The 23185-nt window shown below is 45.9% G+C and overlaps 1 protein-coding gene across 4 annotated transcripts in view; it reads left to right on the top strand.

Annotated features, from left to right (window-relative positions):
• The first annotated feature begins 1034 nt into the window (after nucleotides 1-1034).
• LOC143839266 (uncharacterized) overlaps nucleotides 1035-23185 on the top strand; it is a 69247-nt gene continuing 47096 nt past the window's right edge. For 2 of the 4 annotated variants that reach the window (XR_013231679.1, XR_013231678.1), the window contains exon 1: nucleotides 1035-1278. The gene's annotated coding sequence lies outside the window, so the exon portion shown is untranslated. The remainder of the gene's footprint in view (nucleotides 1279-23185) is intronic. The other 2 variants (XM_077341084.1, XM_077341074.1) reach the window with 1 other exon arrangement.

Raw genomic sequence — 23185 nt, 5'->3', positions numbered from 1 at the left:
CCCTGTGGAACTGTAACAGATCCATCAGGGCTCTCAGCTTTCCCGGGAGCTCATTCCACCAAGTTGGGGCCAGGACCAAAAAGGCCCTGGCCCTGGCCGAGGTCAGACAAACCCCTCTTGGGCCAATTGAAGTTTTGCAAGTGAAGCTTTTTGTGCCATGGAAACAACTTTTGCAGATGTGTGCAATTTTATCTGCAAAATGCATTGTCAAGCAGTCACAATGAAACGGAAAGTTTTCCAGGTTTACATTTTCAGGGCCTGAGACTGAAACCCCCTGGAAAACACCTTCAGGGTGGCATTGCCTGAAGGGAACCTGCTTTGTGGTCATTGCCACACCAGCAGCCATGATAGTGAACTATCACTCATAGCTCTAGTTTTCGTCCACATGTGCCCTAACCACCCAGGTTATAACCAGGCATTACACTAAAACAAAGTTATTGCACATTTATATAGTCAGGGAGGTGGAGGAATATCCACTTTACATGCAGCAGGTTCCCAGGTAATATGAAAGAGGCCCTGGAGAGCTCTTGCCAGCCAGAGTGGACAATGTTGATCTTGGGAGAACACTAGCTGAACTCAGTAAAAGGCTGCAGCATGCCTTCCTGTGTTTTTGAAATTAACGTAGCATATCAAGCCCATTATTGATCGTAGTATTTGTGGATTAATAAAGCAAATGCAAGTGTTGCTGCTGTTTGTTCGGAAACACTACCTTAGAAGTAGCTGCAAAGAATAAGATTGGAAATGGGCCTGGATGAAAGTCGGAACAGAGAGATGCCTTTGGTCATTTCCCCCTTTGGAATCAAAACGGATAAAAACAGAGTAGCAGTGCAATCCTGAATATATTTTCCTGGGACTAAAGGCTGCTGATTAAACTTAAGTAGGATTTTGAGTAAAGGAAGCGTGAAGTTGGCTGTTATATTGTGGAGAATTGTGGTCATTTCTTCATGAGTTTGTCTGACATTGGCTCCAGCAGTCATGACTGTGTCAAACAGATAAAATTCAGCGTAGATGAAATTCTTGGCATACCATTGCCAGAACAGCTTTATGAATGCTCACAGCAGCCTGCCTCAAGCCAACCCAAGTCGCCCTTGATGTGTGCCATGGGCATGCATGCCTTCCCTTCAGCTTGAGCAAGCCCCAGTGGGAATTCAGCATGGCTTGGCTGACAAGGATGGTTGCTACCTGCTGAGAGGCCCATGAGAATTTGCCCCAGGTGTTTCTCCATCGGAAGTTTCCACAGTCTGCATTGGAAACTGAAGCTCCCAGAGAGCTGAGCAGGTAAGGGATGATACACTAATTGAAGAGGGAAAAGAAAATTAGGTGAAGAAAGACATGGAAAACTATAGACAGGTTTTTGTTTTTTTGTTTTTTAGCCAAAGGAAATTTAGTTGTAAATTTTTTTAACTGAAGGACCAAATGCATTTTATTTGTAAAGCAAATTTTTACAAAGATTAATGTGGAAATGCTTATTTTGTTATTTCCTGCCTCTTTCTTTTGGAGATAAGAGATAAAACTTTTTCTCCTTTTGCTTAATTGCTTTGCTGTCTCTTACTTCAGAAAAGCCCCTCTTGCTGACCACTTCTTCATCTCTCAAAGCTGCACTAGCATCTGTTCCTTGAGCTTCAGGAAGACACAAGAGAGTTTATTTGGGTTTATTTGTTTATTTATGATTCCATTTATAGACCGCCTCTCCCCAATAACAGTTTGGGAAATTTCTGGAGGCCTCACTTCAAAAAGGATGTAGACAAAATTGAAAGGATACAGAGGAGAGCAACGAGGATGATCTGGGGCCGAGGGACCAAGCCCTATGAAGATAGGTTGATACTAGGTCATAAGCCGTCGCCAGATCAAACACACAGTGAAATTGTCCAAAACAAACACAGATCTATCCCAGTTATCAAGTAAAAAATTATATTTAACCCATACATTCTGCTCATCAGCCATTCAGATAGTCCATCGTATTTGCCACAATCCCGGCTCGAATCTTTCTTGTGGACAATGCAAAAGTGGCAACCCTCTCTGTCCCAAGCAGATCCGTATCAGAAAGCAGATACCTTAATTTATCATGAGCTGAAGAAAATACCCCTGGAAAAGCTTTATTTAGAAATGTGACCCCCTTGGATCTATGTAAGGTACACAGTGTGGAATATCTTCAATTATTGGGTACCGGCAGATATGAGGGCATTGTGAAATAAGAACTTGAGCATATCTCCTGGTCAAGACAGAAGAGGGCATTGACTGAAATCTCAGGGCCGAAAACACGACCCTTAGCTTGCTCACATTTATATTAACGAGATACAGGGCATCTTGGAGGAAAACCCACTCTCTTTATTATTTCCTGGTTCTGCTAATAAGTCATCTGGGACCATGTAATGTGAAATAATACCATCTATGAAGGCAGAAAGCTTCTATGGCAGAGTTAAAGCACTGATGGCTAAAAGAGTCTGTAGTAGACAGCATATTTTTCTTCCATCATTTTAGTAGGACTAGATGAGCACAGGCCCTAAAGAGGGATGTCTGAGCTCTGCCCTCATCAAAGTGGCTGGGGCTCCTTGAGAAGAGCTAAGGCAGGTATCATAAAGGTGTTCTGATTAGATTCTAAGTCGCTGAGTGCTTTTTCCTTCCTACCCCAAACTTCAATGCCATGCAGTAAACTGGGGGTGATTTTATTTGTAAACAGTTTGATAGCCGGGTCTTTGAGGTGTCCCCCCTTTGTATGGTGAAATCTCATGCTTGCCCCCAAGGTCTTTATTGCTGAGGCTTGTAGGGATACAACGTGGACAGGTCTCAGAGAACGAAACTCCTAAGTACTGAAATGATTTGCATTGCTCAATTTGAGTGCCCTGTATGCTCCCCATTAATCTTTTCACTTTTCTTTGAAAGACAACGACTTTTGTTTTTTGGTAGTTGATGGCTAAAGCTTCCACCCGGCAGTAATCGCCCAATCTATCCAGCAGCCTACTTAGTCTGACTCTAGTCAAGAGAGAATAAGCCTCTTGTGGCACAGAGTGGTAAGGCAGCAGACATGCAGTCTGAAAGCTCTGCCCATGAGGCTGGGAGTTCAATCCCAGCAGCCAGCTCAAGGTTGACTCAGCCTTCCATCCTTCTGAGGTCGGTAAAATGAGTGCCCAGCTTGCTGGGGGGTAAACGGTAATGACTGGGGAAGGCACTGGCAAACCACCCCGTATTGAGTCTGCCATGAAAACGCTAGAGGGCGTCACCCCAAGGGTCAGACATGACCCAGTGCTTGCACAGGGGATACCTTTACCTTTAGTCAAGAGAGAAGGGCCATATTATCCACATACAGTTGGCCTAGAGAGTGCTACAAATTGTGGATGGACTAGTCTCTACACTATATCATTAATAAACAGATTAAAGAGCAAAGGAGCCAGGACACATCTTTTGCTTGATTCCTTACTTGACTCCTTTTCTAATCGGGATCTGTGCCTTTTACACTCATCACCCTTGATAGGATTCTTCCATCTACCTCAGTATTGTCTTATTTGACTGGCTGGCTGGCACAGAAGGGTCTTTTGAAACCCCTGCCACTTAAAATCCTTTAGCTGCAGAAAACATTGATGGAACCCAGAATCTTTGACATACAATCTCTTCTTCTTCTGAGCCACCCCTCCCCCCTGTAAATTAATATTCATCTTGCTGGCTGTCCCCCCCTCCCTTTTACCTGACAGAATAATATTTAGAATAAGTAAACATCATCATTTTATGTAATTTATTTGACAATGGGGGAGTTGGAGGTGCTTGTTCCGATTAGTAGTCTTATCCTGATAATCTGCATTACTAATACTTGCTGACATGAAGCTCTGTCTTGAAGATGAGATTGCTGTCATAGGTGGGAAGTGTTGACAAATGAGCTGAGGCCGTTCTGAGGTGGGCGGGAACATGAGGAGGAAAAGGATCTTTGCAGAGTGATTCCTCTGAAGAGCTGAAAGAAAACGAAACGTGTCCAGCAACAACAGAGATGTCAGGGATTTCGTGCTGATGAATGCACGAGGAAAAATCCTCAACACAAGTGTGGAGTGAGCAACTCCCATGACTAATACCCTCTGTGTGTGGCGCTTCTGGGCGTGGAATTTTAATTGGTCTCTCAGCTATGTGTGGGTCAAAGAAATGAAGAGAATGAGCTGTTAATGCTACTAGCTCTAGAGCATAGCTTGCTAAAGTAATTCTTTCTTCTTACTCCCTTGCAGTTTCTAATTTTTTTAAAAGATTATTTAGTCAACAAAAGTAGATGAGTTGCAAAGTGGGAAAGTTGCAAAACCAAGGAAATGTTATTTAAGACTTGGAAAAGTCTGTTGGTTGAATTTCAAAAGTTAGTCAGGGAAAACCATTGTATGGTGAACTGTCATGCAGCCCAATCCTAATTGTATTTCTTTAGAAGGAAGTCTTACTAAATCCAGTGAGGCTCATTCCCATGTATATAGGATTACTACAACCTTAAACTCATGGATACTTTTTTCCATTTCTGCCGAAGACCAAATTTTATTTAGTCCACGAGTATTAATGCCCGTTGTGGGGAGAAATGCAGTGGGCTCTAGAAAACTGCTTGGGGATAGGATCTGATTCAAAAAATGGCAAACTCTCTGACGATTAATATATGGAACTGTAAGAAATCCCACCTGGGTAAAGAAATGTATATCTAGTGAAAAGAAGGCTTTGAAATGTCCACAATTAAGATTATGCAGTATGTCAACCGATGCACAGAACTTTGAACTTCAGATGATGATGGATTCATTTGATTTACACTGACCTTTCTCCTCAGTGGGGGCCCAAATAAGGTGACCAGATTGTCCCACTTTTGGAGGGACATCTGGGGGTACCTGGCAAATTGTACTTATGTTGAAATTTAAAAATATATATTACAATACTATATTTGCGTTCTATGCATTCTATGCAATTTTTTGTTGCTCCATATAGACCAAATTTTTATTCAAGAACCCCCCCCTGGTCAATGGTGTCCTGCTTTACCAATGTTACAATCTGGTCCCCTTAGGCCCAAAGTAAGTAGCTTCATTATCTTCTACTCAATTTTATCCCTACAACCACCTTGGGAAGTAGGCTAGGCTGAGAAATAGTGACTGGATGGAGGTAGCATGAGGGGGCAACAGCAGCAGAGCATGTCAGGCGCCCCTCCCTGTTATTCATGATACAGCTTTATTGACTGTGAGTGGATACAAGGTGCGCACTGCGTGTCGCTGCAGAATGGGTGTCCAGTGTGGAAAGGGGTGAGCAATTCCCAGTGCTCATTTACACAGCTATTGCAGCAGTGGCTGGAGGAGAAAGGCATCTGCTGTCTCTGTGCTATTGATGTAGCATGCTCCAAGATGGTGTGGTGATCAGCAGCAGTGGCGATGCAGAAAGAACTGAGAGGAGCAATAAGGTGTCAGACGGAGGGTGGCATTAGCAGCCAGTAGTGGCTGCAGAGAGGGGACTCTCCTCCCTCTCAGCATGTGAGACAAAGACTCCATGGGATAGCTAGTCCCCCCACCCCCTGTAGACAGGGAGACCCCGGCGATTTAGGGTGGTAAATCCACTTTTCTCGATTCCTGAAATTGTGAGTTAAAAATGGCCAAATCACAACCTGGCTAATTGACAGACTCTGTATGTTGCTGATATGTGTAGGCGGCTCAGTATGCCACCAATAGGCAAAGGCTATCCAGGAACATTTTCCTCATGCGGAAATGGCCAACAGTTTTCTAATAAACTTCAAAAATAGTCAGCTCAATCTCAAATAACCTTGTTGACATCTAAATCCAGGGTAGCTCTGTTGGAATGTATGGCTCTTGAGTGGGAAGCTCTGCTGAAAGAGTGTTTCTTGGAACTTGTCACTCAAACAATGTTAGCACATTGAAATCAGTTGACATCCAGGGTGCATGACTGAACTTGGAAAACCTTGTGTAAGAAGAAAGGTTTCCCAGCAAGGAACTCCAATGTTCCTCAGGTTACAGCTTTTTTGCAAGACAATCTTGCCCAAGGTTTAAAACTTCACTCTAAAAAGGCAGGTGACAGGTCTCAGTTTAGTCTTTCCTCTGCTAGAATGTTTTCCTCTATTCAGGCAACTCATGTTTAACCACTTTCTAAAAGGAGCAACATTCCTATACCCTACAGTGATTCATTGTTAACTTCATGAGGCTCTACAGACCTTGACCCAAGCTCCCTTTGATTGCCACAGGGAAACATCTGTTAAACTTCTTTCTCTGAAAGTTTTATTCTTCACAGCAGTGACTTCAGATAGGAAGGTCTCAGAACTTGGTGCCCAATCTGTTACCAAAGGACTATGCACATTCCTTAAGAAAAAGGTGGTAGTTCAACCTGATCCAACTTTTAGACCAAAGGTTCTCTCCATTTTTAAAATTGAGAACAAGAAATTGATCTTCCATCTTTCTGTCCAAACCCTTTATATCCAAGGAGGAACTGGTATTCACTAGACCTGAGCTGTACCTTTCATATTTATATTAGGCAAAGTATTTGTTTGTTCGTGGCTTACCATCCAATTGTCAAAGATAAGAAAGTCACAGAAGAAACGCTGAGAAAATGGATCAGAGAATGTATTTCAGAAGCCTATTCATCTCAAGTTCTGGGGATTCCTGAGGGCATTATTTCTCACTCAGTCCATAATGCAGCAACAGCCACAGCCTTTGAAACGAATGCTCAAATGTTCCAGAATATCTTCCTATCCTCAAATGAAAATGAAATATTGGACTTATAATGAAAAGGAAGACATTCTGCAGCCCCCCCCCCCTTAGGAACAGTCACTAGACAATATTCAGTGAGTCCATAAAGGGGGGGGGGCATCAACTGCCATCTTTTCTACAGACACTAGATGTTAAGTTCTTTGTTATGCTTCATCCTGTTATTGATGTTGTTGTTTTTGTGTCATGTTCAATTGTTCTGTCACCAATTACCAATGCAGTGTTTTGTAACGGATAGAGGTGACTAACCCAAAGGGGCACACAATGCATATGTTTACTATGGAAGTCTTCAGTACTGAGGATGGTGGCCGCCTCCTTCTTTCCCAGAAAGGTCAGCCTGCCTCCAGGGATAATGGGTAGGAGAGTACCCAAAAGTTCCAGGATGTTCTCTTTCTGAAGCAAGGGTGAATCTTCATAGTATGCCTAATATTTTATTCCTTTATTTTGAAAGGGAGATCTTGTAAAGCTACTGGAAAATGAAGAAAGTATCTAGTTTTTTGAGAAGGTTGGTCAAGTCTGGGTGTGGAAGTTCCTGGAGAGTTTGGTGGGTTGGACCTGGACAGGGTGGGGCTCAAGGAGGACCTCAGCAGGGTATGCCACAGACATCAGCCCCCAAAGAAACTGTTTTCTCCAGGGGAACTGGAGGGGCCTGAAGATCTCCAGGGCCCACCTGGAGAGGGAGTTGACAACTCTATTCTTGACTGCTTGCAAGATGGCACTCAATCCATATCAGTCTGGCTTCCGTCCTGGCCACGAGGTGGAGACGGTATTGGTCGCCCTGCTGGATGACCTCCATCACCAGCTGGATAGGCCGTGCTGGTCCTCTTGGACCTGTCAGCGGCCTTTGACATCGTGGACCATGAGATCCTAGTCCACCACTTTGCCGGCACAGGGATAGGAAGCACAGCCTTGCGCTGGATACGCTCCTTCCTCCAAGACTAGACCCAGAGGGTCATGGTGGGGAAGAGTTCTCGCGTCCTTATATACTCCCTTGCGGAGTCCCTCCAGGCGTGGTTCTCTCCCCCACCTTGTTCAACATCTTTACACACCCTCTGGCCCAGCTGGTGCAGAGCTTCGGGCTGGGTTGCCATCAGTATGCTGATGACACCCAGCTCTATCTCCTAATGGACGGCCACCCGAACTCCCCCCCGGAACCATTTGCCAGTTGTTTGGAAGCAGTGACAGAATGGTTCAAGCAGAGTTGCCTGAAACTCAACCCCTCCAAGTCAGAGGTCCTGTGGCTGGGAAGAAGGGGGCAGGAACAGGAAGCACGTTTACCCACCTTGGCGGGAGCGCAACTCTCTCTGAATATGGAGGTGCAGGTCAAGAGAGTAGCGGGCCAGGCTTACTTCCACCATCGCCAGGCCCGGCTACTAGCACCCTACCTGTCTCCTGACCACCTGGCCACAGTGATCCATGCAACAGTCATGTCCAGATTAGATTTCTGTAACTCGCTCTATGCGGGCCTACCCTTGTCCTTGATCCGGAAACTCCAGCTAGTGCAAAATGCAGCTGCAAGGGTCCTCACTGGCACACCTTGGAGGGCCCACATCCAGCCGGTGCTGAGGCAGCTGCACTGGTTGCCAATTGCTGTCCGGATCCGGTTCAAGGTTTTGATTCTAACCATTAAGGCTTTACGTGGGTTGGGACCCACATACCTGAGGGACCACCTGTCGCCCTATGTGCCCCACAGGGCTCTACGCTCTGCGGGAGAAAACCGACTGGTTGTTCCCAGCCCCAGAGAAGCACACCTAGCCTCAATCAGGGCCAGAGCTTTCTCTGTCCTGGCCCCTACCTGGTGGAATGAGCTCCCGGGTGAGCTGCGGGCCCTGCGGGAGATGTCAACATTACGCAGGGCCTGTAAAACAGAGCTCTTCCGCCAGGTCTATGGTTGAGGCTGGGATTGGCGAGGAAGAACATTGCCCCCCTGTGGGGTTTGAAGTAGTCATCATCACCCTCCATCCCCCAATGCCCTTGTTCGGGTAGGGGAGACTGGTATTATTTTCTGCCGTGTTGGGTATTTTTATAGTCTTTTAACAAGGGTTTTAACAGGGGATTTTAAGACTACTGTTACCCGCCACGAGCCTGTAGGGAGTGGTGGGAAATAAACCAAATAATAATAATAATAATAATAATAATAATAATAATAATAATAATAATAATAATAATAATAATAATAATAAAAACAGGTTATGAGCCAAAGAGCAGAACTGCCAGAAAGGTACATGCTGGAAGAGACGGGACCATAGATATTTGGTTCCTAGGTCATGAAAGTCTTTAAACCCCATATGACTAGAATGAGCCAAGGTATAAAACTGCATCTTCCTGAAATAGGCTGAATCAACTTTGGGGGAATATTTCTGCAATTCAAGCTAACCCCTAAGGACAGTTCTGCAGCAGGGGCCAGTTTATTCCTACACCCAGAGACCTTTACTGTGGGATTTTCCCTTCAGCCCTTTTGTTCTGCATAAGCTGCTCTAGATGGTTCCTGGAAAGGCTTTCAGGTCATTCCTTTCCTGTTCTGTCACTCTAAGAGTTGTTCTTGCCATCCCATTTGTCACACTGTATCGAATCAGTAATGGAGCAAGGAATTAAACACCATATTTCTCAGATTACCAGCAAGTTCTCTAACATCTGGCCCATGTGTTTCCTTGTTATTAACTAAAATATCTAGTTAGCTAAAAATAACCAAGCAGTAGGAAACTGGACAACGTGATCTGAACAACTGCAAAAGTTCTTGGGCCAGCATGCTGCACACTGTATACAAACATGCTGCACAATGTATACAGAAATTGTATGGCTGTGGGTTGGCCTCTGTCATGTCCTCCAGTGCTGCTGTATTCTTCTGTATAGAAAGGATTAGGATTTCCAGAGGCTACAGCTAGAAAGACAGGCAAATAGGGATTGCATTGCAGCCTAACCTTGGTGAACTTGCTGGATTGGGTTAAGTTCCCAGGGCACTAGGTGCAGACATGTTAGGCTTGGCTTTCTACCAAAGGTTTTTTTTAGATCATTCATATTTTCCATTCGGGCAGGGCTCTGCTGCTTTTGCTAACAGCGTTGTTGCCATGAGAGATAGAGCAGAGCATTATATCTTACAGGTACACATAACTTGGAGATGGATCTTCCATTTGCAAGGATTGAGCTTTCCAGCAAAGTTGAAAATAATGTCTGTGTCAGAGCGCTAAATATGCTGCATAAAAGCTTTGGGGTCTGCTGATATATGGGAGGCTTTGGGGATATATGTCCATGATAAAAGTGTCTATTGTGAGTTTGTGTGTTCTGTGCTCATGAAAAGCAATAATCTCTGCAAATACTATATGTAGGATCTTCAACCTCTATGTGGTACCTAGAGATCCCCTGCTATTACAATCTATCTCTACGTAACCAAGATTGGTTCCCCTGGAGAAAATAGCTACTTGGGAGGATTGTTTCTATAGCATGATGCCCTATTGAGCTCCCAACCCCCACCCTCCCCAGGCTCCACCCCCCAAAAACTCCAGGCATTTCTCAACCCAGAGATGGCAGCCCTAGCTATATGTGAACTTCATGCACATGGCGCACTTGACAAAATTTGAGTCCAATGGCACTTTTAAGACAAAGATTTATTCAAGGGACAAGCTTTTATGCACAGGCACACTTCCTCAGACCCATTGCATGCACACCCATTCCTCAGGCCCATTGCAGGCCCATTGCATTCTGGCAGACATGGTAGTTAGATGGTGGTGAGGAGGGAACGTTCCACCCTCAGATTTTTCATAGATTTAGATTGCGATATTTAATTTTTATAAAGGGAATGTTGGGATGGGTAAGCTCCAGATGTTGTGGTGGAGGGAGAACTTGAGATCCAGTTGGCTGTTAAAAAGCACCAGAATCTCAGAAGCGGAACAGGGTGAGAGGCCGTGGGAGCCGGCGGACTTGCCTGAGTGTAGTGACCAGATATGAGGATTGGAAAGCAGAGTGCATGTACCAGGGCGAACGCAAGAGAACAGTACAGGCGGAGACCATGGAAGCCACTCCATGCCATGAGCCACTCCAGCAGACCAATTCCTTGAATACAACTGACCTGGTGTGGGAACTTTCCTGAAGTGTGAGGAGGCTCAGCAGTAGTCGTGTAGATTACAATGAAGACGCAATGTGAGAAACAACTCAGTGGAGATACAGCAGAGGAGCCGTGGGCCTCCTGGATACACAGTATGAAGACTTCTGGGGGAGATTTGGGAGCCAGACAAGCCAGCCATGGGTACACCCCTAATAACAACAATCCAGGTGGAGGAGCAGAGTGCCCTGGACACTCACATGGCAGTAGGACACTGGTGAGGAATCGACCAGCTGACACCACCTTGGAGTATTAATGTGACAAAGTGGTCGAGACAGAGACCCATGGAAGCTCATCTGCCTGGTGTTGGAAGGAATGAGATGAGGAAGAGGATCTCCTCATTGGAGCGATGTCAGAGGGAGGGATGAGGGCTTTCAACCTGTGGAAAGAACTACTGCAATCCTTACTGAGGCAAGGAGAGAAGTGGAATGGAGGAGCCATAGCGCCATCTAGTGGTGAGGAGAGGAACAGCAGATGTCCCTCAGTGGGCTATGGAGCTTCCTATTGAAGATCAAGTAGACTCAGAGCAGATTAGAAAGTTAGCCTTGAGGTAGACCAGGGGGGAAATCCTTCTTGAGAGAGCACCTCTGAGTGTGGGATCTTAGGAGGGGGTCCCACCAGGACCAATTAATTAGCTAGACTGTTGTAGTTGAAAGGGAGGGGTGGTGCAGGTTGTGTGGGTAGTGAGTAGGGTTGGAGGGGGGGTTGTATAATTTTAGTTCACTTAATGTCTGGGGCTAGATAATTGGGATGTCTGGAACAATGCAGGGAAGCTTACCTGGTGGAGGGAGAACTAGTAGAGGGGCACAATCAGGGCTGGGGATCCCAACAATAGTAGGCCAAGGGAGATATCGTGGTGGTCAGAGTTGGGACAGAAGAGCAGGGAGCTATAGAGTTCCACTAAGTCCTTGACTATGGGGACCTCACAGCCGGGTGCCTGGACATGCTCATTGCACTTCTAATCTCCAAACCATCCCCAGAAATATGAGGGTAGTGGCTAGGGAGGAACTGACAATGATCTTGTGCAATGCCAGATTGATGACAATAAGTCTTCCACCCTGCGAGAATATTTCTCAAGGCAGAGGTCAGTCCTGGTGTGTGTGACCAAAACCTGGGAGAACGAGGGCGAGACAGTCATCCTGAAAGATCTGGTGCTACCTAGGTTTTTGGTCCTACATCAGTCTTGGCTCCTTGGATGGGAAGGTGGGGCAGCATTCCTGATCCGGGAGGCTTTCTCCTTCAGGGCTCTCCCGGCACCATTGATCTTGTGAGTGGAGTGTGTCAGCATTGAATGTGGCTTGGTGGAGAATGTAGCCATCTGGTTAGTGTATCAACCATTCTGCATTCCACCAGCTGTCATGTTGAGCCTCCTGGAGGTGTTGATGGCCTGGATGTTGCAGTACCAAAGACTTGGGAGCTTCAATGTCCATACTGATTCACCGTCCTCTGGGTCTGATTCAGACCTGGTGTTGGCTATGCTGACACTAGAGTTCTCCCAGTTTGTTGCTGACCACACCCTTGACTTGATCTTTGGCGCTGGGGTAGAAGTGGATATGATGGCAACTGATGTTGACCTATGGTCAAATCATTATGCCCTGAAGGCACAGCTGAGGGTATCAGCCCCTCCCTGCTTAGGCGGCAGGAGTATTTTAGCCCACCCATGGAGAATTATGGATCCAACTGGATTCCTGAATGCTCTGTGGGACCTGATACTGCCTGGCAATTTGTTGGCAGTGCTAGTGGAGGATTAGCAGTCCTGTCTGCCGACCGCCATTGAAGAAATTGCTCCATGACGTCCTCTCCAACCTCACATCAAACTAGCTCCCTGGTATACAGTGAAGCTACAAGAGAGGAAGAGAGCTGTGAGATGACAAGAGCAAGTTTGGAGGAAGACTCGCAATGAGGTGGCAAGAACATCTTATTATATGCTTATGAAAGGGTATGAGATGGCAGTGAAGGTGGCTAAATGAGAGTTTTATGCAGCCTATATTGCGTCTGGGAGCTCTTTCCTGGCCCAATTATTTAGCGTAGTTCAGTCACTTACTGCCCTCAAGGAAGGGCACCAAAATGTTAGTCAATTGGAACTTGTCTGTGAGGCATTAGCAAGCTTTTTGCAGATAATTCTTGTCACTTTGTCTTGATCTTCCTGCCATGATTGATATAGAAAGAGAACTGGAGGCCCTTTGGCTGTCATGGGGGAATACGTTTAATGGTTTCAGGTGGCTCTCTGAGGCCAAAGTGGACAAGCTGTTAGGGTCAGTGAGGGCGAAAAGCAGATAGGAGTGACCAGTGGATAGGAGGCCCTCTGGGAGAGATTGTCAACTCCTCTCTGACTACAGGGGAGTTCCCAGAGGTGCTGAAGGAGGTAGTGGTTTGCCCTCTACTGAAGAAACCATGGCTGGATCTGTGGGACCCCACCAGTTACCACCCAGTCTCACATCTTGCGTTTCTGGGCAAGGTGGTTGAAAGGGCTGCCATGGACCAGCTCCTGGCATTCTTGGTGGATACTTTGGTGCTTGATCCATACCAGTCAGACTTCCTTCCTGGCCATGGGGTGGAGAAAGTGCTGATTGCCTTGATGAATGATCTCTGGCTCCAGCTGGATAGGCGCGGTTTGGCTGTTCCCTTGTTGTTAGATCTGTCAGCAGTATTTACATGGTTGACCATGAATTGTTGGCCTGCCATCTCACTGGGGCCAGGATTTGGGGGACAGCTGTTCAGTGGCTGCACTCCTTTCTCTTGATCCAGACACAGAGGGTGGCTCTGGGGGAAGAGTTGTCATGTCCCTACCAACTCCCTTGTGGGGTTCCTCAGGGAGCGGTTGTATCCCCCATATTATTCAACATCTTTATGCACCCTCTGGCACAGCTGGTCTTGGGCTTTGGGCTGGGCTTTCACCAATATGTGGGTGACACCCAGCTCTATCTCCTGATGGACAGCCACCCGGATTCCCTCCCAGATAGATTTGCCAGATGTTTGGAAGCCGTAGCTGGATGGTTAAAGCAGAGTCACGAAGCCCAACCACTCCAAGATGAAGGTCCTGGGGCTGGGCATAAAAGGTACAGATCAGGAAGTGCACCTTCCCACCTTGTCTGTGGTGCAACTTAACATCTCATCCTTGGCCAGCAATTTGGGAGCGGTCCTAGATGCCTCCATGTTTATGGGGGCCCAGGTCATGGGAGTAATATGCACAGTGCTTTTTCATCTATGCCAGGCAAAGCTTCTAGTGCACTACCTGTTCTTGGACTGCTTGGCTATAGTTTTTCATGCAATAGTCACCTCCAGGGCCTCAACCAGGGCCAGAGCTTTCTCCATCCTGGCCCCCACCTGGTAGAATGAGCTCCCAGAGGAGATCAGGTCCCTGATGGAACTTGAACAATTCTGCAGGACCTGAAAAAGGGAGCTCCTGAGCCTCCCTCCTATGGCACCCATCAGAATTCTGCCCAACCCAATGGGCTTTCAGTATGAGTTAAAATAATGTTTTCCATATTTTTCTAATGTTCAATGTTGCTTGTTGTTATCACCTCATTATTGTTAATCTAAGTTATCTATATTGTTTCTGTTTTATGTGAACCGCCCTGAGCCTTTGGGGAGGGTGGTATATAAAAATAATAGATACATAGATAAATAAATAAATGTCTGTAACTCACTCTATGCAGGCCAACCCTTGTCCTTGATCCAGAAATTGCAGCTGGTGCAAAATGTGGCTGCTAGGGTCCTAACTGGGACATCTTGGAGGACCCATATGCAGCCTGGATCAAGTTCAAGGTTTTAACCATCTGTGGTCTGGACCCCACATACCTGCAGGACTGCCTATCTACTTATGCCCCCCGCAGGGCCTTGCACTCTGCAGGTATGAATCTGTTGGAGGTCCCTGGCCTGAAGGAGGTTCACCCTGGCCAGAGTATTCTTGGTCCTGGCCTCTACCTGGTGGAATGAGCTCCTGGGAGAGCTATGGGCCCTGTTGGAGCTTTCACAATTTTGTAGGGCCTGCAAAATGAAACTCTACCACCAGGTTTTGGGTTGTGGCCAGGATAAGGACGATCTGGGGCCCCTCACCAGGGCCATCAGGATCCCCTTTAGGAAACTCTCCCTGGAGATTTGGTTTTAGAGATTCTGTAGAGCAGGCAGGGGGGAGGGAGTTTTTTGCCATCAAGGGGGTTAATACTGGGATTTTTATCATGTTTTATGGGCTTTATTATTATGTCAACTGCCTCAAGCCTTTCTTTTAGGGAAGGGTGGTATATAAATTGAAGTATAAACAAACAAACGCATATAGAGGGCAATGTGTTGTCCCTTTAATAGAGGCTTAATGGAATGCTATTAGCTAGGTGGTGATATTTACTTCCCTGCCATGAAGACCTTCAGCCGTTCGTTTCTACACATTAAGCCCCTATTAAAGGGACAGGATCTTTTCCTGCAGCCTTATTGGCAGCTCTTAGTGTCAGGCTCTGAGGAAGTCTGGAAGCCCCAAGAGGGGGAACTTGGCATCCGGAGGGGGAAATGAAGGGGTGGCTTTTAAGGAAAAATGTAAATGGCATGAGTTGAGATCTTTATATGATACAATTGGATCTTTCAAGACCTTTGTATCATTTAGATCCCACTTTATTCTTAGGCTCCTTCCCCATTGCCTTCATTTTCAACAATTCAGTGTTACCTGTTCGCATGAACTGATAGTGCAGGATATGGCAGACTGGCTAGTGAAAGTATCCTGGCCCAAACCGGTTAGTGAATTTATAGTGTACTGAATTAAAAATGTAATGGGCTGTGTGTGTTCTATTTATATATTAGTTTCTTCTTTAGACCTTCTTCCAAAATAGGGAGGGGATGTGGCTCAGTGGCAGTGCATCTACTTGGCATGCAGAAGGTCCCACATTCAATCCCTCATAACTTCAATTAAAACATCTGGCATTGTATGATGTGCAAGACCTCTGCCTGAGGCCCTGGAGAGCTGCTGCCAGTCTGAGCAGGCAATACTGACTGGGAGGACCAAGGGTCTGGTTCAGTATAAAGCAATCTCATGTGTGTTCATAGGGACAATCATGCCCTGAATTCCTTGGAGGAAGGTGGGATAAACATGTTTGATCAGATGCATCCTTTTAACGATTCCTTTTAAAGGAGCCATGGTGGCAGAGAAAGTGACACCTTCTGCTTTACTCTCAGTTAGTGGCGCTCCTTTGGCAAAACAGCTCTTGTAAACAGTTTGAAACCTTTACCCAGCTGCTTAAGAGAGAGGCAGAAAATGCTGTTCAGAACTCTGCTACAGAGAGCCTGATCTTAGGCTATAACCCCCAGTGGGCTCTTTCCTTCTCCTGTTCACATCCTGAATGAAATGTCTGGGTAATGTGAAGAGCCAGCAGGAAAATGAAATGAAAAAGGAACTGGGAGATTCTTGAGATTCTTTCCGATGGAAAAAAATGTCTCCAGTTATCACTCAATGTCAACAACAGCCACCTTCATTTAAGCAGTAAAAAGTAACCATCCGAACAAGAGGCAACTTAAGGTCTCCTCTTACACCTAGATAGGTTTCTCTTCTGGCTGGCACAAAGCAAACAGGAAACCTCCCTCAAGTTTAGGACTGGATTACAATGGAACATAACATTCAAATACTGTTAATCTCTTTGTGCATCCAGTTTGTCTCTGGCTGAACTGGGGTGTCCACAGATATACATACCAGCCACCATTTGAAAATATGAGAGAGGGAAACAGTTCCCTCCCCCCACCCCACACTCCAGGCAGAATTCCAGTGGCAGTCTGGCTAATCCATGCTGCACGTTTTCATGGGTGTGTGTGTGTGGTTTTTGTGTGTGTGTGTGTGTGTGTGTTAAATGCTGTCAATTCCTGTCTGATTTATGGCAATTCTGTGAATTATTATCCTCAGGTCCTGCAAACTGACAGCCATGGTTTCCCTTGTCAAGTCAAGCCATCTCATGTTGAGTCTTCCTCTTTCCCTGCTGCCTTCAACTTTTCCTAGCATTGTGAATCACCTTGTCTTCTCATAATGTGACTAAAGTACAATAGCCTCAGGGTGGTCATTTTAGCTTCTAGGGAGAGCTCAGGCTTGATTTGATCTAGAACTCACTTATTTGTCTTTTTGGCAGTCCACATTATTCATAACACCACATTTCAAATCAATCACCTTTCTTTCTGTCAGCCTTCTTTATTGTCCAACTTTCACACCCCATACCTCATAATAAGGAATACTATGGCATGAATTTCTTGATCTTGGTCACATCCTTACATTTAAGAACCTTTTCCTACTCCTTCATGGTTGCCCTTCCCATCTTGGTGTAGTGGTTAGGAGCGCGGACATCTAATCTGGTGAACTGGGTTTGATTCCTGGTTCCCCCACATGCAGCCAGCTGGGTGATCTTGGGCTCGCCACAGCACTGATAAAGCTGTTCTGGCCAAGGAGTAATATCAGGGCTCTCTCAGCCTCTACCTCACAGGGTGTCTGTTATGGCGAGAGGAAACGGGAAGGCTTTAAGACTCCTTGTGGTAGAGAAAAGCAACATATAAGAACCAACTCCTCTTCTTCTTCCCAGTTACTGATTTCTTGATTAAAGTCTCCCTTTTATTTGCTGATGGAGCCAAGGAACTAAAATTGTGTGATTTGGTTCCTTTAATAGTTGTATACAAGAGGTGCTGATATTTCGTCTTCCTTTTGCTTTGACTCACCCAGTGTTATAGCAGTATGTCATCCCCACCAATTATACAAAAATACATACTGTCACCTGTGATGAAAGGAACAAAATCTTCCAGACCTAACAAAAATATATCCATTGGAAAGTTCATGGAAGGAATTGAAGGAGTGGCTCTTTCCACTTTTTCTTCTTTCCCAAGCAGCCTGATGTTTGTCCTCCAAATTCCGTCTACTGTAAGAGCTGCTGGTCTTGTGTGTTTTCCCCCAATGTTATTTTGACACACCAGCATCTTCCATAAGTCCTTCATATCAACTGGAGTGATTTCTGAGGTATGTTGGAGTGGGAGTGTAATTGCTATAGCACTATGATTCATTTACCGATTTATTTATTTACTTCACCATTTATTTACCTCCCTTTTATCCTCACAAAAGCCTATGAGGTAGACCAGGCTGAGAAGGTGTGACTGGCCCAAGGACACCATGGCAGAGTGGGAATTTGAACCTAAGACTCTGAGATCCTAGTTCATCACTCTAACCATTATACCACACTGACTGTCTGGTAATACAGTGGGAGAAAAGTTAAGGGGAAATGGTAGTTTTATTTCCTTTTGACTTGCAAGGAGTTTATGCATCTGCACAGGAAGTGAAATCTATCCTCCCTCAGGTTCATGAAGGTCAGATTATGAAACAATGTTATTGGCAGGTCACTAAAACAATGTGGCTGTGAGAAAATGCACATGTGCAAAATAAGCTTGGTGCTAACACTGACTTCAAGAAACACCAAATGGTCAGGCTTTTAAAAAGGTATTGTGCTTCTTTAAAATGATGGGCTGAGTGATTTATTTGCTCACTTTTTGTGTATATAATTGACTGCTTACAGGCAAGCAGTGACAAAGGGTTGGAAAGGAGAGAAACTAGGGTCTCATGGGCCATGGTGTAGTAGTTAAGAGCAGTGGCTTCTAATCTGGCTATCCGGGTTTGATTCCCTGCCCCTCCACATGCAGCGAGCTGGGTGACCTTGGCCTAGTCACAGCACTGATAGGGCTGTTCTGACATAGCAATCCTGTCAGAGCTCTCCCAGCCTCACCTACCTCCCAGGGTATTTGTTGTGGGGAGATGAAGGGAAGGTGATTCTAAGCCTCTTTGAGACTCCTTCCAGTAGAGAAAAACACAAAACCCCCCCTAATCCTCCTCCTCCCCCCTCCTCCTCCTCCTTTTGAATCCATATGAATGAAGGACTGCCAGTTGAGCTGTACTGCACTGTACTAAATGAATACATGAAAACCAATGAACAGGCTCAATCTGCTCACAAACAACTGAACAGCAGTGAGTGTTTGACCAACCTGTACCTGATGCTTTTAGGACTGCCAGCTCTGGGTTGGGAAATACCTGGAGACTTTGGGGGTAGAGTTGGGAGTGGGAGGGATTTAGTGAGGGGAGGGACCTCAGTGGAGAACCATGATGCAGAGCCCACCCTCCAAAGCAGCCATTTTCTCCAGGGAAACTGAATCAAATCTGCACTTTACTTTTTATCCACTCCCAGCCCGAATAAACCCTTCCCCTCTGCACTGAATTCAATTTCCATTTTGATTTTGGGTGCTTTAAATTTTCCCTCTGCAATATGCATGATTGATCCGCGGCGACCCTACCTTTTCCCTGTGATATCCAGGAGCAGATATAAGTCGTGATATTTGAAAAACTGGCGTTTAAAGCCACCAGTATTAGTGTAGAAGTCTGCTTTTTGCAAATTAACTTCCTGCTCTGTGCCTCCCCCTTCTCGTTCACTGTGAGGCTGCTGTCTCCAATCCTCTCTTGTTCAGGAAAAGAACTGCACTTGGATCCCCTCCCAGGGATCCCTGCTGCACTTGGATCCCCTCCCAGCTTCCTCGATCAAGTGCAGAATACTTTCTGTTTCAATTCGGGGAAGGGGGGGAGGAGGAAGACATGGGTTCAAATCAATCTGAATTCAGCAGGATCGACAACGGAAAAAACAAAGTGCAGAATCAGCCCAGATCTCTTTGGTCTGGAGATGCTATAATTCCAGCGGATCCCCAGGTGAGATTGGCATCCCTAGTTGCTCTTCTACACTCATTGAAATGGTTGTGGCCTTGATGCCTGGAGAGGCTGGGAGGATGTTTTAGGCATCAAACGACACAGCTGAAGTCACAAGGGCAGAAGTAACAGGAACATGCTGAGGCTTCTGGAACAAGAGATGGGCTTCTGAGGGGGTGCAAAGAGGGTAAAAGGATAAAATAGATTGTAAACACTTCAAGTAACCCTATCTCCCACTTCCCACTGCCAAGGCACACTGTATGGCTTCCATATCTACTGTGTTCTCTAGGCCCTGTGGTAATTCATGCACTATTTCCTAAAATAATATTTTTGTATTTGGAGCTCAAGCAATGCAAGATTGACAGGCCCCGAGCACTATTTCTGCTGCCGTCCTTATCTCTTCTTGTCCAGCCTCTTGGACTTCATGAAATGCTGAGGCTATATATTCAACTTTTCCATTCTCATTGCACAGCAGCTGCCACCTTTCCATTGTTTAACTGTCTTCCTGATTTTGGGGGCTTAAAGAATGAATGCCCCTTTCATTCCCTCAGCTGATCAACTAAACAGCTCCTGGTAGAAGCCATAGCATAATTCAGCATCATTTGCTTCCAGTAATTTTACAATTACTCTTCAAGGCTCATTTACTTCAAGATCCTTTAGTGCCCCAAAGCCCAAGAGGGTCATTGCCTGCTCTTGGGAATGTTTGTCAGAGGAAAGGGGGAGAACTTAAACGCAAGCAAGAGCCAATATGTGTGTTGGAGTGGCACTCACTGTTTGCATTAAGTTGTATCCTATTATTAATCATTGATCTCTGTTAGAAGGGGGCAGGGTTGCCTGCTTTTTCTACACTGTGCCTTTCCCGGGGGTGTGCCAGGCAAAGCAGACCCCTTTGCAGGCATTCTAAAGGAGGAGGCAAAGGGCTTGGGGAAGAGAGCAAGAGGATGGTGATAAACCATATTCTGCCTCATCCGAGTGTTCCTTGGAGTGCCTGTGTAGTGCCTACACACATATGTGAGGACTGCAAATCTTTTTCAAAGGTCTTAGTCACATAGAGAGAGCTGCATAGTGCCGGGGGTTGGACTAGATCAGTGGTCCCCAACCCCCGGTCCGGGGACCGGGACCGGTCCATGGATGAGTTGGCACTGGGCCGCGGCTCCTCCTCATCCTCCTCCCTGGCTGCTGCCTCAGGGGCTGCCCTGCCATTCTGCCGCTGGCTCACCTTTGGTGCTCTCTGGTGGCTGCCATAGCTGGGGCTCCCCCTCGGCATTGCACTGCACAGTTCCTGCTGGCAGCAACCCCCAGTGGGTGGCAGGAAGTCAGGAGCACTGGCAGGAAAGCAAGTTGAGTAGGAGCTCAGGCGGCAGTGATGTCCCTCACCAAAAGACTACCCCCCCCCCCGGGCCTCAATAAAATTGTCAAGCGTTGACCGGTCCCCGGAGATAAAAAGGTTGGGGACCACTGGACTAGATGACCCAGGAGGTCATTTCCAACTCTTATTCTATGATTCTATGATTCTATGAGCCTTGTAGAAGTCCCCTCAGTGAAGGTATGCTGGCCTGTAATGCCTGTCATCATTACATCAAAGTGCAATGTCACTTCTGGTGAAAATCTGGAAGTGAAGTCACTGCACTAATAGAGTGATGGCTCTAATAGACTCCTAGAGTGATGTCCCAGGGTGAGGATGTAATTTTTTTTGGGGGGGGGTGCAAGAAGTGAGACACAATAGAGTGATATCCCCAAGGCAGTGGTGGGAACGAGTGCCTGGTAGGGTTGCCAACCGCCAGGCAGGGCCTGCAGATGTCAAGGGGCCTGCAGATAATTGATCTCCAGATTATAGAAATCTATGACCTGGAGAAAATGGCAGTTTTGGATGGTGTCACATTCCAGTTGGCTTCCCAATAAGCAGTCCTGGTTGAAGAAATCTCTTTATTGATCCACAACAGAATAAACAAAGTAAGTGCAGAATCAGCCCTAGAAGTGAGATAATAATGTTCATTTTTTATGGGTACCAGCATAGCCCGAGGTACCAGTGCTCTCTCTGTGTGTGCTTGGTACCATACATACACCCTATGTGTATATAGGTCTTTCTTCTTCTTCTTCTTCTCCCATGAAATGATGGTTGCTTTCCTGCTGGACCTCTTCGCATCATGACTGGTAACATTGCCATCTTCTAAAATACTCTCTCCCTTTCCCTTATTTTCTTAGGTAAGTCTTGTGTGTGTGTGTTTCAGTGTTTTGTTGCTGTACCCCTTTAATTCCCCTTAATAAAAAGCACTCCTGTTTGACCCCTGTCTGGTTTATTCTGAGTTTTTCTAAGGGAACAATCCCTATACACATTGGTGAAGATACTAAGGCCCATTCCACACAAGGATCAATGTGGAAAATTGCTTACAGAAAGAAATAACAGAATTTAAAATAGTGGAATTCAGCGTAACGCATACCTGCCTTTGTAGTGGAATCCAGTTGCGTTTCAATCGTTTCCCACAGGTTTCCGGTCTTGCCAAAAATCGCTAGAAAGGGACCGATTTTTTCCATGCTTTGTCCCGTCCCTGGCCGTCAATCAAATGAGCAGCCAATGGGCGGTTGTTACTATGCTCCAGGAAAGCCCCTTTCCCTTTAAGAACAGTTTTTTTAAAAAAGAAAAACACACGTTGCAACGAATATGCCTTGATTCCTTGATTTCTTGCTTCCTCCTAACGTAGAGACCCATCTAGCTGGCAGCTGGCATGTAAGCTGCCGATTCATCGTTGCCACGCTCACTCGAGTGAACCCCCCCCCCCGTGCACAGGCGTGATTTTCAGCCAAAAATAAAGGGAACTTGCAAGCGGGGCTGTGTTGTGCTTGGTGACTTGAGGGGAGCTTTAAAGCAGCTCTGTGGAGGGACTGCAGCCGGAGAAGCCTCGCTGGGTGAATGAAGGCTTGCCGGCTCGTTGCTCTCCACTCGCTCTGAGAAAAATAAATGGCGATCGCTTCGCCGGAAGTTCAGAGGAGAGAGCCAGGGGGAGGGACTTTGCTGAATCTGCAACAATGGTAACGCGCAGAACTTTTCCGAAACTGTTGCAGATTGTGTGCAAGAGTGTAGCGCTTTCCAGAGGGTGAATCCACTTTTGGGGATTTCCCTGGAAACGCTACAACGAAGCATTTTTCGCGGGTCTGTTTCAGGAGTGTGGCAGATTGTGTGCGTCGTTGTGTATAACTGCAAATTAGTAGCGTTTACAATTTGCCACACTCCTGCTACATTTAACTTGTGCGGAATGGGCCTAAGTTACCCCCTTAATTTCTCAAATTAATTTTAGAAGACCTCCTATTTGGGTAACAGGGCTAGAATGTTACCCTTCTACTCACCATGCAATCAAAATGGCTGCTGCAACTGGCTTAATAGTTAATTTCAGTTAATGCATTGTTGAAATACAGTTGCCTTCCCATGGTGTTTCAGTTCTTTAGCTCCAACTCTGATGACACCACAGTAATTCATACAAAATACGTAAAGAGTTTAAACAGAAATCTTCTCAAATAAAAATGATTTCTAGCAACTTCTGGTTACAAGAAATTTATATGTATTAGAGGGAATTAAAGATAATTGTTACGGTTATTTTAGCTGTGGCTGTGGTAGTCATCATCTCATTTCATTTGTTTCCTAAAAAGAAGAGATGAAAAGAGAATCAAACATCTCTGTGGACC

The sequence above is a fragment of the Paroedura picta genome, chromosome 1 (genome assembly GCF_049243985.1).
Source record: "Paroedura picta isolate Pp20150507F chromosome 1, Ppicta_v3.0, whole genome shotgun sequence".
NCBI classification, from domain to species: domain Eukaryota; kingdom Metazoa; phylum Chordata; class Lepidosauria; order Squamata; family Gekkonidae; genus Paroedura; species Paroedura picta.
Note: the sequence above shows the minus strand (reverse complement) of the source record. Positions and strands in the feature narration are given on the sequence as shown.